The sequence below is a fragment of the Geotrypetes seraphini genome, chromosome 10, assembly GCF_902459505.1.
Source record: "Geotrypetes seraphini chromosome 10, aGeoSer1.1, whole genome shotgun sequence".
Lineage (NCBI taxonomy): Eukaryota > Metazoa > Chordata > Amphibia > Gymnophiona > Dermophiidae > Geotrypetes > Geotrypetes seraphini.
In genome coordinates, this window is record NC_047093.1 from 39,444,743 (window position 1) to 39,463,997 (window position 19,255).

Consider the following 19,255-nt stretch of genomic DNA (forward strand, 5'->3'; position numbering starts at 1 on the left):
GCATGGTACAAGCAAGTAGGATCCCTAAGGAAGAGGAAGTGCTGAAGTAGATTACCGACTAATGCACACAATGGCTCATGGTGGGCTTCTCCGTGCGTTCGTTGCAGCCTCCAACTCTGCTATGCAAGCGAGCTCATTAGTATTAAAACGAGGTTGTTAATATTAAAACGAGCACTCTGACCGATGCCTTGACATTGCTTAAGCGTGCACAAAATCTAGTGCCAACTTCTAACATGTTTTATGCATGCCCCTCTTGTCGGCCAAGGATCCCCGGACTTCCTGAGCCCCCCTCCAACCAGGGCTGTGGAGTCGGAGTCAAGGAGTCGGAGTCGGAGGAAATTTCGGGTACCTGGAATCGGAGTCGGAGTCAGAAGTACAAAAAACTGAGGAGTCGGAGTCGGAACATTTATCTACCGACTCCATTTTTGAACTTGGCATACCAATCACGAGCGATTCTTTCAGCTATAACACCCACTATATACACAGCACAAATGTTGCGAGCAGTTTCTACAGCCTTAGAACCTTGATTAAAAGCAAAAAGAAGGTGGTGTCGAAAAGGCTCATTTCTCTCAACTTGACATTCCATTTTAACGATCTGAAAATTAACCAGTGCTGTGGAGTCGGAGTCAGAGTCGAGGAGTCGGAGTCAGAGAAAATTTTGGGTACCTGGAGTCGGAGTCAGAAGTACAAAAAACTGAGGAGTCGGAGTCGGAACATTTATCTACCGACTCCACAGCCCTGCCTCCAACACAGTAGGTGCCTACCACCTCAATGTAGGCGTCTACACCGAGGTACTTACTGGCACCTACTGGCAAGTAAGAACATAAGAATTGCCATACTGGGTCAGATTAATGGTCCATCTACCCCAGTAGCCCGTCCTCACAGTGGCCAATCCAGGTACCTGGCAAAAACCCAAAGAGTAGCAACATTCCATGCTACCAATCCAGGGCAAGCATTTGCTTCCCTCATGTCTGTCTCTATAACTATGGACTTTTCCTCCAGGAAATTGTCCAAACCTTTCTTAAAACCAACTACGCTATCCGCTCTCACCACAACCTCTGGCAATGTGTTCTAGAGCTCCTATTGGTTTTAAAAGTATTTCTCTGTAACTTCATCGAGTGTCCCCTAGTTTTTGTAATTTTTGACGGAGTGAAAAATCGATCCACTTGTACCCGTTCTACTCCACTCAGGATTTTGTAGACTTTCAATCAAATCTCCCATTAGCTGTCTCTTTTCCAAGCTGAAGAGCCCTACCCTCATACACGAGGAGTTCCATCCCCTTTATCATCTTGGTCGCTCTTCTTTGAACCTTTTCTAGCGCCGCTGTATCTTTCTTAAGATAAGGAGATCAAAACTGAATGCAGTACTCCAGCTGAGGTTGTACCACGGAGTGAAACAGAGGCATTATAACATTCTTAGTCTTGTTAACTGTCCCTTATTTTTAATAATTCCTAGCATCTTGTTTGTTTTTTTGACCACCGCCGCACATTGGGTGAAGGTTTCATCGTATTGTCTACAATGACACCCAGATCTTGATCTTGGGCGCTAACCCCTAAGGGGAACCCTAGCATCTGGTAACTGTGATTTGGGTTTTTCTTCCCAATGTGCTTCACTTTGCATTTGTCCACGTTAAATTTCATAGTTAAAGGCAGATTTGAGGGTGGAGTTTGGGTGTGGATTGAGTTAGGCGCTGGAAGTCAATTTAGGTGTCACTAGGCACAATTCTACAAATGGTGCCTAACTTTGATTGACATGCGGGTAGATGCTGCTTTTCTAGGCGTCTACCAGGTTTATAGAATCTGGCCCAAAGAGCTAGCAGGGTGCCTAAGAACTATTCTGGATGGGCGCATGTGAGTGGCATGGCATATAAATTGCAAGGGGGTGTTCACATGGGTGGGACATTGTGGTGGTGAAACATGATACTTAGGACTAGATTCAGTAAATGGTTCTGAAAAAAAAAAACTGCGCCAAAACAAATTCGTATGGAGCTTTAATTCTATAAACAGCGCTCTGAATTGCGAACTCTAATGCACAAAAATTTACACCTGCTATAACCTGGCAAAGAGCCAGGTGCCTAAGTTAGGCACCGATCCCTGGTATTCAGTAATGCTGCATACATCGTTAGTGAACATTCCTGACCCGCCACCCGCGAGACTTCCTTGGCCACGCCCCCTGCTGAGTTGCATGCTATAGGATTTGAACGTGGATCTTTATGGAATAGCACGTTGTAAGATGTGCAGGCACATCTAAATCGTTGCCAATTAATGCCAATAATTGGTTATTAATACCCAATTATTGATGCTAATTGGCTTGTTAGCCAATTTAATTGCACGCACTTCTCAGGATAGTGCACCATTTTGTGCATGCACATTTTCACTGCCCAGTCCCAGCAGGGTGCGGCTTCCTAGGCCAGCTGCCATTCCAGCACCCATTTTTGATCACCATTTGCAGAATCTGGCCCTTAGTGCATTAGTGCCCATAACTGGCAATATAGACACCCTCTGGCGTCTTCAAGATACGTGGACCTGCCATGTGGCCATTTCTAGAATTGCTTTTTATGCTGTTTTACATACTTCCCACGAGCTTTTCAAGAGCTGTGTTTCCGTCATCTGTCAAGCCTATTAATCGGCACCGATGAAGGAAGTGAGCCCTCTCAGCAAGCACTGAGCTAAGCTCTGCATCCAACAAGTTTAACCCCTCCCTTGTCAGCCCTCTAGCCATTTACTAATATCTATCCCCCATATATTGAATGTAAAGTACGTTGGCGTCTTAATTAGTGACCCAGTCCAGGACTGCGTCATAAAATGAGCCCCCCCCCCTTATAATTGCTATGTAATTTTTAAACAGAGCACAATTTACTGAATCACAAGTAATTGGCAGGGCTTCTGCTAGTAACCAATTAATTGTACCGATAATGATTCAGCTAGATGACAGATGGCATTTTAAGCACATTTACACAAACATTAAATCAAAGATATGCAATTTGGAATGGCTAATAATTTGAAGAGAAATAGTGCCCCTTAGAATCAGTAACGTTAGAGGGATTTTTTTTGCTCTCATGATGTGTTAGCACAAATTAATGAAAGGGGTTGCGCTGCTCTTATATTTATCTGAAATCACGGGGGTGACTATAATCCGATCATACGGTTGCGTCATCATGATACATAGGCATGGCTGATCAACCTGCCTTAGTCCTTCCGTTCAGTGCATTAATAAATATTCTGTATTTTATTCATGACTGTTTCTTCTATATATGAGTCTGAAATTCATAAATAAGGAAATTCTCTAAATGACACTTAAAAGTTAGGCACTGAGCAGTGCTCAGCGCAATTCTAAAAATGCTAGGTGCATTTTATAGACTCACACTTAGGGCTCCTTTTATCAAGGTGCGCTACGGGGGTTAGCGTGTCGGACATTTCATCACGTGCTAACCCCTGCGGCACACCAAAAAACTAAAGCCTCGTCAATGGAGGCGTTAGCGATTAGCGCGGCAGGCAGTTGAACGCGCGGTATTCCGCGCATTAACCACCTACTGCAGCTTGATAAAAGGAGCCCTTAGTGATGCCTAAAGTAGACTTAGGTGTCGGTAAGCATCCTAAACTTAGGCGCACCTTATTTATGCCAGGGTTTTCATGGCCTAAATCAGTGCACTTAAGTTAGGCGCCTACCAGCGCCTAAGTCCAAAACAGGCACCTATATAACTATGCCTATATTCTGGTGGATGCCTTGGACTAGGCGCCTTCTTCAAAGAGATAGGTGCCTGTCAGGTTAGGCGCCCACCATCCAATTAAGTGCAATTAATGCCAATTACAAGTTGTTAATTGCCAATTATTGGCACCAATTAAACCTTTTTAACAATTAAGTTAGGCTCCCAGATCAACTAGGCACCTAACTTTAGGCATCATTTATAGAATCAGGACCAAACTGCCATGTTGAACTCTAACCCCTGGATTCTATATACAGTAGAATCTCAGTTAACTGGTACTCGGTTAACCGATATTCTCACCCAAATGGCAAAAAAATTGCCGGTGAATAAAAAAATGTCCCCCAAAGCACCAGTGGCAGCGATCCTGAGCCACAAAGCCCCTTCCCCCCCCCAAGCCCTGAAGCAGCAGAAGCAGGCGCCGGTCCTGAGCCACACACACTCTCACTTCCTCCCTTCCTTACCCGAAGCAGCAGTTGATCAGCAGGAGGCAGCGCTCAAAACAGGCTGCTCGCGGCCAGGCCCTGCCAGTGCACTCAGGCTGGCCATAGAACTAGTATAATAATATAAATGTATGCACTTTCCCTATGTTCCAGAAATACACAAATAAATTCTACTATTCTGTAAATTACACTTGTAAATGTGCGCCCCCCATCCCCTCCAGATGCGCATCCGCAAACCACACACTATCAGAGATATACATGTACAGTGTCCAGAAAAAAAACGGGACCCCCTTACATAGTTTCAGAATATTTTTCAATTGTTTAAATATTTATTGTGACCTTTTAAAACACATCAGTCCAACCTTTATTAGGAAACTCCCTTAGTTAATGCTTTGTGACATATGCCTTACTTTATCGCAACAAATTAGTCACAACTTTTTCTTGCCTCACCAATTTGCATGACTTCTTTGAAGGTGTGAATACACATGTGGATAAAGGTGAGCTGGTTGATATAGTGTATCTAGATTTTCAGAAAGCTCTTGATAAAGTTCCTCATGAGAGGCTCCTGAGAAAATTAAAGAGTCATGGGATAGCTGGCAGAGTTCAGTTGTGGATTAGGAATTGGTTTTCAGATAAAAAACAGAAGGTAGGGTTAAATGGGCATTTTTTTAAAAATCGGCCTCCCAATTCGATGACCGACCCTTCCCCTGTGCCTTTCTAAAGCAGGAGCGGCAGCGCTGCCTCTTACTGGCCATCCGTTGCCGCTCCTGCTTGAGGGGAGTGGGTCAGTCAGAAAGGCCTGCATGTTCCCCCAGCTTCCCCGCTCTTACCTTAAGCAGCTAATATGGCAGCCTGCAGGATCGCTGGTGCTATAGCAATCCCTGCAGCTGCCTGTTGTCCTCGGCAGCACGTTCTCTCTGCTATGGTCCTGCTCCTTCTCTGACGTCAGGAAAATCAAATCGAATTGAAAAATCGATTCAATAGGCTGAATCGAATCAAATCGAATTTGTTTTTCCTGAATCGGGTAGTACTACTGTATATTATGTATATTAGTATTAGACCCCTAGTATGTGTCAAATTAGGATAAAAACTTGTATTGTAAAATTGTACTGAAATTATGGTACATCCAGTGTAAATCATAACCTGTTAACTGTATACTATGTATGTTTAACCTGTGTAGCCCATTCTGAGCTCTTTGGGGAACACAGGATAGGAAACGAATTAAATAAAATAAATAAAAATATCTGGGTGTCATTGTAAACAATACACTAAACCTTTCACCCAATGTGCAGCAACAGCAGCCAAAAAAGCAAACAAGATGCTAGGACTTATTAGAAAAAGGATGGTGAACAATGTAATAATGCCCCTGTATTGCTCCTTGGTTTGACCTTACCTTGAATATTATATTAAATTCTGGTCGCCATATCTCAAAAAAGATGTAGCGGAATTAGAAAAGGTTCAAAGAAGAGAAGGATGTGAAGAGGATGGAGTCGATCCAAAGAATGGCCACTAGGATGGTCTCAGGACTTAAAGACATCCCATATGAAGAACGCCTGATCAAACTGCGCTTATAGTCTCTCGAGGAGCACAGAGAAAGCGGGGACATGATAGAAACATTTAAATACATCACGGGTCACATCAAAGTGGAGGAGGAAATCTTTTTTCTAAAAGGTCCCACGGCGACAAGAGGGCATCCACTAAAACTTAAGGGAGGAAGATTTCATGGCGACACCAGGAAATACTTCTTCACCGAACGGGTGATTGATCGATGGAATGATCTTCCCTGCCAGGTGGTCGAGGCCAGTAGCGTGCTAGACTTCAAGAGTCAATGGGACAAACAGGTGGGAGTACTACAGAGTTATGCTCAAACGATAGATGCTCCAGGGAGGAAGGATTCTTGAGTAGGCAGACTAGTTGGGAGGGAGGGTTCTTGAGTGGGCAGACTTGTTGGGCCGTCGGCCCTTTTCTGCCGTCATACTCTATGTTTCTATGTTTCTATGACTAAGATGATAAAGGGTATGAAACTCCTCTCATATGAAGAAAGGCTAAAGAGGTTAGGGCCTTTCCGCTTGGAAAAGAGACGGCTGAGGGGAGATACGATTAAAATCTGCGAAATCCTGAGGGGTGTAGAATGGGTACAAGTGGATAGATTTTTTTACCCCATCAAAAATTATAAAGACTAGGAGACACTCGATGAAGTTACAGGGAAATACTTTTATAACCAACAGAAGAAAATATTTTTTTTTACTCTGAGAATAGTTAGGCTCTGGAACACCGTTACTAGAGTATGTGGTAAGAGTGGTTAATGTAGCTGGTTTTAAAAAAAGGTTTGAACAAGTTTCTGGAGGAAAGCTATTGAGACAGACATGAGGGAAGCCATTGCTTGCCCTGGGATTGGTAGAATGGAATGTTGCTACTCTGGGTTTTTGCCAGGTACATGTGACCTGGATTGGCCACTGTGGAAACAAGATACTGGGCTAGATGGACCATTTGTCTGACCCAGTATGGCAATTCTTATGTTTATCTTCACTTAATGTCATTTTGTTAAAATGGATCTTAAAGGTAACTTCTTGAATGACATCATTCTGAAAACAGAAAGTGATGTCAGAGGGAGAACTGAGACTGGTACAAACAGCTGGTAAGAAATGTTGCTCATTCCCGGTGGTCATTTGAAGAGGCATATGGGTGGACAGAGAGGAGGAAAGGTGCCTCCCTACCCCCCCTCCCCCTTACTACACCACTAGGTGTAAGAGAGGTTTTATGTATGAAAAGTGCTTTGTTAAATTACCACCCACATGACTGGATAGAAGCAAGGAAATATTTAGGCCAATATTTTATCTGATTTAATCATTCTTGATTGTGCTCACAAAACTTGGGAAATTGCAGTCCAGATTTTCATTCTCCTGGTGAGACATCATTGAACTTTCAATCCCTTTATGCTCCAGCCCCTGCACATGCCTGTGCCTTACTGTTCAGTTAACTCATTTTCCTTCTTAGAAACCTTCCACAATCCTCCCCAAGGGCTTTTCAAGAATCTAGGTCTAATGGACAACAAAAAGCTCTGTATAACCATATCAATAATGTATGCTGTCTAATGTGGATCATATTATCTTCATTTTGATGGAACAACAGCACAGAGGGAGTATTTGGCTACTTCTTGTTCAAGTATCGTTATCTGTACGTAAAATGAATGGGATAATCAATTCATCTACATATCTGGGAACGTATGGGTTTGTTCACCCCAGATTAGCAGAGAAGGGGAAGAGAATAAGGGATGAGGTTTACTCTGCGGTTTGTTTAATGTTTCATACAGCTAACAACAAGAACAGGGACACAGGAATAAAATGGACCCTTCAGGAAGCGACTTGCAATAACATTGTTAGCACGCACCAGCTGCAGAAGGTCCTTGCACCCCTGGGTCACCTACACACAGATTGGTTCACACTTTCCATGGGTATACATTTCATGTATGCATGTGGTTGCACAGTTTTATAAGAGCTGTTTTCTCTGCTAGTCATACGGGTTAAACCTCATTTTTAATGCTTCTTTGTCTGGATGCTGGTTTTAACATGGCCCTCAGCTGACATCTCCAGTTGCATTTCACTAATTTATTATGAGAATCTGCAATACTCGGTGTCCCCTGATGAAGGTGTTATTTTATGCTGAAACTTGGTTCTTTGTTGGGACGTTACCTTGTTAAAGAATAAATTGATACCATTTGGTTTTAAAGACATCTCTCTTGCCTTCTCTCTCATTTGTTCTGCTACACTGAGGCAAAAATTTCTCTTTGAAAAGCCTATTTTATAAAAGCAGCACAGGAGCAATTTCCGACAGTGACCCCATCAGCAAATAAAATTCTCTTGCATAGATTTACACCTGCGTGTGTAGTCTGTGCATGGACATGGACATGTTAGAAAGTACTTGTATACTGGCTCATACTGTGCCAGATTCTGTAAATGGTACCCAAATCTGGGTGGTTGTTTTTTTTTTTTTTTAATATCTTTATTCATTTTTAAAGAAACTAAAACAGTGTGTATAGGAATTCATACAAAAACAGTTATGAAAACAGCACTGATATTTTACAGAATTTTCCCACCCAAAATTATTTTCTCCCCCCTCCTTCCCCCTATTATAACACACTCATGAAAACCAAATATTACTTGCATATTCCCACATCACAATCCCAAAATGATATCATAATCACCCTTCCCCACCCCCCTCCATGGATATGCAGTTATAACTAACAGGATAAGGGGTATATATGTTCAAAAGTATCTATTCATTTATTACAAAATTTTGCCAACGGGTCCCAAACTTCCCTAAATTCCTTATATTGCCCCGATTGTGATTGTGTTGAAAAAAATGAGTGCTGGGCGCTATTCTATTAACAGTGCTCTGAGTTGGCTGTCATTTATGGAAGAGCACTCCAGGATCTGTGCCCAGCTTTTGGGATGAGGATTTATACCAATTGCACCCTGCCTAAATTGGCACAGATTCCCCCAAATTCTATGATAGTGCGTGTATCTTTAGTGAAAGTGCAAGTATCTTTCGTCAGGGGCCAACTGTGGGCACTAGATTCAGTAAATGGTACCCGAAGTTGGCCCCTGACCTTCCCATGCGCCTCCCATGGCCACACCCATTTTCAGTAATGCACTAAAAGATTTACATGTGCATCTTTATAGAGTAGCACTTAGCAAGATAAGCACATAAATCCAAATTGTTCCAAATTAATGCCAATAATTGGTAGCCCTCAACCATTAGCACTAATTGGCTTATTACTCAATTAAATTGTGCTTGCAAATCGGGCATGCATCCAAATTTGCGTACACAATTTTCAGCTTTCATATATTTATTCTGGGGGATTGTATCTACATGCCTGTACAATTTTATGAGTCATTTTCCACATTTAAAACTTACTTTACAAGAAGGAATTATTTAAGAGCATAAGAACATAAGCATTGCCTCTGCCGGGTCAAACCAGGGGCCCCGTCGTGCCCAGCAGTCCGCTCCCGCGGCGGCCCCCCAGGTCCATGACCTGTAAGTTCTCCACCACCTGAATTGTTTATACCCTAATCCTGAAGTAACCTGTATGGTAACTCTCTATCTATACCCTGCAATCCCTTTCTCCTTCAGGAAGCCATCCAATCCCTCTATGAAACCCAATATTGTACTCTGTCCTATCACCTCTCTTGGAAGCACATTCCAGGTGTCCACCACCCTCTGAGTGAAGAAGAACTTCCTAGCATTCATCTTGAATCAGTTTTTCTGAATGCCCTCTTGTTTTTGATGTCCCCACTAGTCTGAAGAATCTGTCCCTCTCCACCTTCTCTATGCCTTTCATGATCTTATAAGTCTCTATCATGTCTCCGCTTTTCCAGGGTAAAGAGCCCCAGCTTCTCTAGCCTTTCAGCATATGAAAGGTTTTCCATGCCCTTTATCATCCTTGTCGCTCTTCTCTGGACCCTCTCGAGTGCTGCCATATCCTTCTTAAGGTACGGCGACCAGTATTGGACGCAGTACTCCAGATGCGGGCGCACCATTGCTCGATACAGTGGCAGGATAACTTCTTATTCCCCCTGGTGCTGGAAGGTTATCTATTTGTGGACCTGCAAGCCAACTCTCAAAGAGGAAACTCTCTGTGGAGCTTCTGTTTGAAAATTCTGAACCAGCTTCATGCTGATCTCACAATGCATACACCTGTTTCCAAGGGGGGTGCGGAAAAGTTCTCAGCCCAACCAACCAGCTTCCCAAATTCTGAGCTTTATTTTGCCACTGTAGCTGAAAAGAGTTTTATCTTATTTTAAGTGCCAATTTGCAGAAACAAAATTCTGTGTTTTGATATTGTTTCAGATCACTGATTGAACCATATCTATGCCATTCTCTTCTTGGTTGGGCTGAGAACTTTTTAGCGCCCCCTCGTATGCATTGGTTAAACAGACAGCTTAACCAAGGAAGACTTGCGTTCTTAATTTCCAACTGCTTGTTGCAAATAAATGAAATAGATAACTTGCTGCATGCAGATATTGTAGTTGAAAACAAGAATTCTGCCCAAGCGGGACGAGTCCCTGAATGTGGATACTGATCTATGAGCTGTCAGACAGCCAGACTGAGGGAGTGGAAGTTGAGTGACTATGGAGATGGAATCTGAATTATTACAGAGGTGGGAGTTAAACTTTATTGGAAAAAGGGATGTCTGTGTGAGTAGATAAATGCAGTGTTCAAAACAAGAAGGATATTAGGTCTTGTGAAAGGATGTTGGTCCCTTTGATGAAAAAGAAGATGCTTTCACCAGAGAAGAAAGGGTCAGAGAGCTGTGGATAACTTGATCGTGAGCCCAGCATGGAGAATTCTGATTTGCAGTGAGGGGAGCATAAAATACCCATAAGAGTAGTGGACTGAGGAAATGACTAATAGGATCAGAATATGTGCTTGGGAGGATTCTCAGTGATTGGAGGAAATGGATTCTATGTAAAGTATAACCTATGAAAACAGATATTACAAGTTCTAGCAGGTAATATATAGAACTAAAAAACAACAAAGGAAATAAGATAATACATTTTTATTGGACTAACTCAATACATTTTATAATAAGCTTTTGAAGGTAACCCTTCTTCAGATCAGAAATCCGCAAATGTTGACAAATATCAGTAAGACACAATGAATTGAGCAGGGTATGTCCAAGGGCATTACAGGCAATATGATTCCCTGGCCTCCACACTTAAAAACAGCAAATAAGCTTGAGTTAGAGTTATACATTTTTGAGTGAAGGTTTGAAAGCTCTTAAGCGTGGGTTTGAAAGCTCTTAAGAGAAGCTCAACAGAGTCACTCTGATGCTTAAAGAAGCAGAGCCGGCAAACAACAGAGCAGGCAATACTACTCCAACCAGCCACACACCATCATTTAGGTGCTCCTGTGCGCTTAATAAGTGCAAATGCAGTGACAAACAAGTGCCCAATAAATAAGTGGAATGCCAGTAAAAAGCAGGAAATCAACTGTCAAGGAATGCCCCGAATGCCTGAGCCCGCTGACCCAAAGACAGGAAGTATAAATCACAAATATTCATCCCTCCGAGTACTTAGCTAAATACACAGTCCTGTTGTCACATAGTAGTGGAGGTTGCCCAAGTCCTTTTATGTTTAAGGCCAAAGTTAAGATGCAATCCTGTTTCAATGCGGCTCAACCCAACAGGGTTTCAGGGCTGAGACCCCTACCTGAGGAACCAAGCAGGAAAAACACAGCTGTAGGTCAAGGTAAAGTCTTTCGAGTATCTGATTTTCTCTTCTAGGGCATTGTTGTAGTATTTTTGGACAAATATTAATATATAAGGAAAGCATAAAAGCAATTCAGGGATAGTTTCACAGAAAGAGAGAGGAGTGGCTGAATGAGCAGGAGACAGAGAGGTGTAAAAGCAGTTTTAAATGTCTTTGTAGTGGGAAAGAAAGCCCAAATCTTGGTTAAGTCCTGTCTGGTAGGTGTCAACATATTTCATCATTTTAACTTCAAAGATCTTACTTTCTTAGATTGTCTTAAAGTTCCCTTTTAGTATTCTTACCACAAAATCATTGGTGCAGAGGTCAATTTTTCCTAAGTGTTGTCCAATAGAAATGACATCCTGGTTGGTATTGCAAATTTTAATATGATATCTATGTAAGTTGTTTCTGGTCTTTAGCATCTGGCCTGTTTCACCAATGTAGCATCCCTCTTTGCACTTCCTAGCAGGAAGTAAATGCTACCTTGAAATCTATAATGCAAATACAAATAAGGTATAATAAGTGTAAGCATGCATGTACAACTGTAGAGGCAGAACAAAGGTTTGTTCTATGGAGATTCCTTAAACAAATATTATCAAAATGAGATCTACACGTGTACCTTTTCAGGTTCACCCTAATCTTGCGGACAGCTCATGCACTTTTCCTCATATGGAAGGAAGGAATTTTCAAAGGGCTTATTTCTTTGGGTAAATGCATGTCTTTCTGCAAAGATACTTTTGATACTTGACCCGGCTTTTATGCATTTTCTATACTGTCAAATGTACTGAAATGTTACATACTTGATATGCTTCCTCACAGCTAAAGTACATATTATGTTGAGGCCCTTGGCTGACCCCTCAGGGATGTGAGGGGTAGGTGCTAGGTATCGATTACCAGCCTTTCAGAGTTGAAGGGATCAAGGACTCAAGTCAGGCATTGACCAGAAAAGTCCAGGTGTTCTCCAGGTGCATAAGCCCATAAATCTAGGTACACTTATACAGCGTGAATTCCAAAATCTCCTGTTCAGGACTTCCTTTTGCCCAACACCCTCTTTCCTTGGGTAAAACAGATGTTCTGGTACTTGCAAAGCCTTCTGGCTGTTCTTCTTCAAGAACAAAAAAAGCACAAAGCACTATTTAGGTAGTTCAGGCAACATGCAAGTCAGGCTCTCTCCATAATCCAGCATTATGCTTCTAACCAGTTCTAGGGGGTAATTCTCCTTCAAAACATTTTCCAAATAGCTCTTGATACTGAGCCCTTTTATTGAGAAGCAGGAAGTAGAAACTCCTTGGACAGGACAACATTGTACCTTGACCTTATGGTCCTGTCCTCCATCCTCTGCTGTTGATCTTAGTTCCAAAGAAAATACTTCAAAATCAAGCAGCCAAAAAACACAAGGGAACCTCTCCCCACTTTCAAGTTAAGTACCTTGTCTTCGTTCTGTTTCTCTGCAGTCATTCCTTCCACAGGCTTTTAGGGCTGCAGTTGCTGAGGCCTTGCAATCTCTCCTTTTCCTCAGCTGGGTAATTTCCCTCTGGTACCTTCTTCTCCTAGCTTCTCTCTTTCCTTATTCTGGGACAATAGGGTCATGATGGGACTACACTAGGGTCAAGATGGGACTACACTCTATAGAAAATATAAATATAATAAACAGTTTAATAAATATACTTAACTAATATCAATATACTCTAAAACCAGAGGAAGGCAAAACTCCATTCAGTAGTTCTAACAACTTAAATACATAGGTAAAGAATTTCATGAACATGAGACACAGAACATATTCCAAGGAGTGAAAAACAACAATTCTCAAAGTAGTAACAAATGTCCATGTAATCCAATTGAAATTTGATGATACGAAAATCAGCAAAGAAGTGCCAGAAGGGTCCTTAACCAACTGGAAAGGGTATTCAGATATCTGAGTGTTACCAAGTCTCAGTTTCTTCACATAAAAGTAGAAAAGTGCAAGTGCATTAGCTGAGGACGTTGCTCGTTTTGGAAGTTTTCCATTTTATTTCACGTATTGAATATGCTTGAACAATGAACTTGGATTTTCACTGATGCACTTGCACAGGATACTAGCGTAACAGCTTAAATACGTGCTTAAATGTTAAGCATCAGACACGTGTGTAATTTATAACCGTCTATAAGTTACACATGTAAGTATGTCTATAAGTCACACATGTAACTTACATATGTAAGAGCCAGATACATAAGTTACACATGCAACTTATATATGTAAGCGCCAAATACATGTGTAATGTATAACATCTGTTACACATGTAAGTATATCTATAAGTCTATAAGTTACACATGTAACTTACATATGGAACTTACACATGCAACACTGAGCCAGTGTGTTAGCACCTAAATTCCACATACATGTGTAATTTATAACCGTCTATAAGTTACACAGGTTACACATGTAAGGTGCACATGTAACTTATAGACTTATAGCCATACTTACATGTGTAATTTATAGACGGTTATAAATTACACATGTATCTGTGGTATTTAGGTGCTAGCACACTGGCTCTGTGTCTGACGCCTAACATTTAAGCACGTATTTAAGCTGTCTACCTTCCTTTACAGAATAGATTCCAATGAGGCGCTCAGTTATAGAATTGCCCTTCATGTGTCTTAGTTATTTTTTCTGCTCTCTGATAATAGTTATTTTGAGTCTGAAGACAACTTTTTTTTTAAAAGTTATCTTTTAGTTCAGAACCCCATTTCTGTCCTGGACTGAGTTATTGAGTGTGGATTCATTTATCAAGTTTCCCCTGTCCACTTATACTAGTCCTTCCTGACTGGCAGGAAAAGATTTCAAGTGCTGAACAGGCATACTGGTCTGAGACAATAAGGTGAGTAATTAAATTGACAGGGAGCGGTGTCAGGATTTGTATGCCCTGTTACCAGAAAGATTATTGAGGTAAGAACCTAATCTTCCCTTCTGATGCACAGGGCATATGAGTCCTGATGAGTGGGAGGTATCAAAACAGTCCCTTGAATCTAGGGCGAGACAGATGAACCTGCCCTTAATACTGAGGACACAAAAAGCAGTGTCCTTTTGCGCCTCTATATCCACTCTATAAAACTTTGTAAATGTATGAAGTGTGGACCATGAAGCCACCCTACAAATCTCCTTGGGCGGGATTCCCCGGGCCTCCGCCCATGAAGAAGCCTTTCTTCTCGTGGAATGTTCTCTCAAAGCCCCAGAATCCACAAAAATATTGGTTTTGAGAACACCCCCATCCCCCTGTCTCCCGATTCCTTCATAGACTAAAAAAAAACTTGTACCGTATTTCCCCACATATAGGCCGCCCCAGTGTATAGGCCGCAAAAAATGCCTATACAAGTTTTAAAACTGGTAGATAAGCCGCTCCATTGTATTAGCCATGGCTTATCTACCAGTAACTGGGGGGACCTATACAGTTTTGAAACCCATTCCCCCCTTACCTCCCTCGCTGGACGAACTGGAATCGCTGCTCCTCAAATCACAGCCAGTGGTGCAGGGCAGGAGAGATCTTTTCAATCTCCAGCCTGGCCCCGTGCTGCTTCCTGCGTGCCTTTGCCATTGGGACTCGCGAGACTCATGAGTCCCACGAGAACTGATGGTAAAGGCATGCAGGCTACAGCGCGGGGCTGGGCTGGAGATCGAAAAGATCTCTACTGCTCTGCACCGCTGGCTGAAATTTGAGGAGCAGTGATTCCAGTTCATCTAGTAAGGGAGGTAAAGGGGGGGGGGAGATGATTTTTTAAAACTATAGTTTGCCCCAGTTTTGCAAGCTGCACCTTTCCTGGGGTCAGAATTGTAGGATCCTGCTGGATCCTGGAGAATTCTATACATCCTTCAGGATCCTGGCAGGTCCTCTGCTTTTGATAGGGAAGGAGTGCATGGAACGGATGTTTCCTCACTTATAGGTTGTGAAAGATGCAGAATCCAGGTGTGTACAGCCCTTTTTGGGGTCAGAATTGCAAGATCCTGGGAGATCCTGCTGGATACTGGCAGATCCAGTGCTTTTGATGGGAAAGGAGTATAGAATATGGATGTTTCCTGCCCCTGTTCCCCCTCACTCCTTCACTTCACTTTGTCTACTATTTATTTTGCTTCTTTCTGGAACATATTGATTGTATTTTATGCCTCTTTTAGTCCCCCCACAATCACTCCCTGCAGCAGCTTTCACTATCTTGCCTACCATTTAGGTCTGTTACTTGCACCAACTGTTTTGACTCATTTTCTGTCATTCTGCAGGAAGTCCCCTCCCCTTATGCTGACATCATTGGTCCTTCTCTGCCAATCCCACCCACAGAAGAAAAGTACTGCATCATAAGGGGCGGGACTTTACAGAGATGGGGGAAAGAGTGTGGGGATTCCCTATTGAAAGACAGCCTGCTGCTGTCATAAAAGAGCATTCCATTCTTAAGGTAGTCTGCCCTAGATCCTGAGAATCCAGGAAATCCTGGTTTTACCCAGACCCCAATTGTAGGTGCCTAACTCAACATAAATTACCCCTCTCTGAACACAGTGAATGAATTTGTTCCGTATGGGGGGGTGGGGGGGTGGCGGTTCAGGCACCATATATGCTCACAGTGCTGGCCCCTATAGAAGCTTGAACTCACTAGCCAATGGGGTATAAGGTTCCCCTTCAATCTGCATGGTAAACATCCATGAGCCTCTTAGGGAGCCTGCTTGCCTTTTGCAAATGTTGTACTGTGTCTTTAAATTGAGCCTCGAGCCAGGGGTCTGGGGCATTGCAGCACCAGCAGGAGAAAGCAAGCAATCTTGTCCCCGTTCTGACATGACGGCCGTAGTTATTATGCCGCAAAATGGGTTTTGCATTTGATACGAAGACAGCTTCTCGCTAGGCTCCATGCAAATTAACAACAATCAAGCCTCCCTTGTATTGATAGGGATGGCCTTTGAAAAACCTATTTTTTTTTTTTATCCCTGTTTGCAAATGAGGTTGCCGCAGAATGCTAATTCACAAGGATGGGAAAATCTGTGAACTTATTGGCGTAAATCATCAAACCAGAAAGCTTGCAAATTTAATGAGTATAATGAGCCATTAAAAGGCCCTCTCTCCAGTGCCATTAATCTGCACGACAAGACATAGATTTATACTGGAGGTGTTCATCCAGAGAGAGAGAGAGAGAGCACATTTCAGAAAAGGTGATGGCTTAAGTGTGTATTGTAGTTTGTGAAAGAACTGTGACTTTCTCCTCATGTATACTAAAGGCTTCTCGGGAGGATGGGGGGGGAAAAAAATTTTGAGGAACAGAGTGAATAGAATATGGGCTGAGGCAGGACAGAAATTGGGGGATGATCTGCAAAATGCTTTGTTAAAAACGAATAGGTGGGTTTCTGCTATTACGGTTTAAATACATATCGAACATTGCCTCTGATCCTCAGAAGCCTGGCTGACTGGATACAGGGCACTGTTCCCCTCGGTGTCAGGTCAAAAGCGCGCCGGGACAAAGGCGCGCCCAGACAATTGAGCACAGCGCGGAGGCACGCGCCGCTCTAAATTACTGTTTTTAGGGCTCTGACGGGGGGGTGGGGGGGAACCCCCCCACTTTACTTAATAGACTTCGCGCCGCGTTGTGGGGGGTTTGGGAGGTTGTAACCCCCCACATTTTACTGAAAACTTCACCTTTTCCCTGTTTTTAGGGAAAAAGTTAAGTTTACAGTAAAATGTGGAGGGTTAAAACCCCCCATAACGCCGGCGCGATGTCTATTAAGTAAAGTGGGGGGGTTCCCCTCCCCACACACCCCCTTCGGAGCCCTAAAAACAGTAATTTAGAGCAGCGCGCGCCTCTGAGCTGCGCTCAATTGTCCGGGCGCGCCTTTGTCTTTCGCGCCGTTGTCTATGAACCGTTCCCCTCAGAATGCCTGTCATCTGCATTTTTCACAAGGACTGCAAGAATGGAAGAACACGAAAAACAAACAAGTTATTTAATCCCTTTACAGGAGGGAAAGCTCAGCATCTCAAGCCTCCACAGATGCTGTTAATTGTCAGTCAGTGCCCTCTTCATTAGAGATTATTGTTTAACATCACGGACCCCTTTAAAAATCTGATGAAAGCTATGTACCACCTTCCCTAGAAATATTCACACATACACAACTTTGCATGCAATGAATATAATGTCTCATACATATATGACATACACAAAGTATTATTAAACTTTAAAGTAAGCAATCTAAGAACACACTCCTTTTTTATGCAAAAAGTAATGGCCACTCATTAGTCTGTTATTGAGAAAGACATGGGGGAAGCTACTGCTTGCCCTGGATCGGTAGCATGGAATGTTGCTACTCCTTGGGATTCTAGAATCTTGCTATTCTTTGTGGATTATGCATGGAATGTTGCTATTCCTTGGGATTCTAGAATCTTGCTACTCTGTGGATTCTGCATGGAATGTTGCTACTATTTGCAGTTCTGGAATCTTGGTTACTCTAAGACAGGGGTGTCCAATGTCGGTCCTCGAGGGCCGCAATCCAGTCGGGTTTTCAGGATTTCCCCAATGAATATGCATGAGATCTATTTGCATGCACTGCTTTCAATGCATATTCATTGGGGAAATCCTGAAAACCCGACTGGATTGCGGCCCTCGAGGACCGACATTGGACACCCCTGCTCTAAGATAATTGAAAATTGCTACACCGTGGGTTTTAGCCAGGTACTAGTGACCTGGATTGGCCACCGTGAGAACGGGCTACTAGTTTTGATGGACCATTGGTCTGACCCAGTAAGGCTATTCTTATGTTCCTCTTGTGCAAATTAAAACAGATCTACTACTACTACTACTATGTTTTCTATTACCGTTACTACTATTACTACATCTACTCTCTCGTTATCTGTGAGAAAAATCAACAGTACCGGGCTGTATAGTGAATATAAATGTTAATTTTTATCAGACCCTCATGGACCCCCTGAAACCCATCCACGGATCCCAGGTTGAGAACCCCTGTTCTAAGCAGTGGCATAGCTAGATCTAAATGGGCCCATTATTACACTACGGGCGTCTTATATCAAGCTATGGTAGCGAGTGCCACACGGCAAATGCACCGAAACCCATTCAATTCCTCTGCTGGCCCGTGCTATTTGGCTTGATAAACGAGGCCCTCTCTGTTTCCCAAGATAGTGGGGACCGGGATGGGGTGGGAAGGAGGAAGAATACCTTCAGAGTACCGGTAAACAAACCCTGCAAAAAAATATTCTAGACCTATATGGAAAACCTGTTACAGTAATAGAAATAGAAACTGAAATGGAAGATATCAGAAAATTATTTATTTTTTATATTCCACTATATCAATAATTTATAAGCGGATTGCATAATAATACATATTTCCCAAAGCTGAATATTACAATTACGGTAATAAATCCCCCCCCCCCAAAAAAAAAACCTCTACCTTCATTGTCTGAGCATTGTCTGAGCATTGTCTCTACCTTCATTGTCTGAGCATTGCTGTGGTCCCAGTGTCTCCTTTCTACTTATTTCTGTGTATGTGTGTGGGGGGGGTGGGGGAGGGGGTGTCTTAACACTCTAGGGTAGTGGTCTCAAACGCAAACCCTTTGCAGGGCCACATTTTGGATTTGTAGGTACTTGGAGGGCCTCAGAAAAAAAAGTTAATGTCTTATTAAAGAAATGACAATTTTGCATGAGGTAAAACTCTTTATAGTTTATAAATCTTTCCTTTTGGCTAAGTCTTAATAATAATTTTGTAATTTATAGCTAAAGAGACACATGATCAAGAAACTGTTTTATTTTACTATGATAAACATACCGAGGGCCTCCAAATAGTACCTGGCGGGCCACATGTGGCCCCCGGGCCGCAAGTATGAGACCGCTGCTCTAGGGTC

At 42.6% G+C, this 19,255-nt stretch overlaps 1 protein-coding gene across 4 annotated transcripts in view; it reads left to right on the forward strand.

The window, feature by feature from the left end:
* Positions 1–19,255, forward strand: part of USP43 (ubiquitin specific peptidase 43) — a 481,211-nt gene that overhangs the window by 363,298 nt on the left and 98,658 nt on the right. The gene's annotated exons all lie outside the window — the stretch shown is intronic.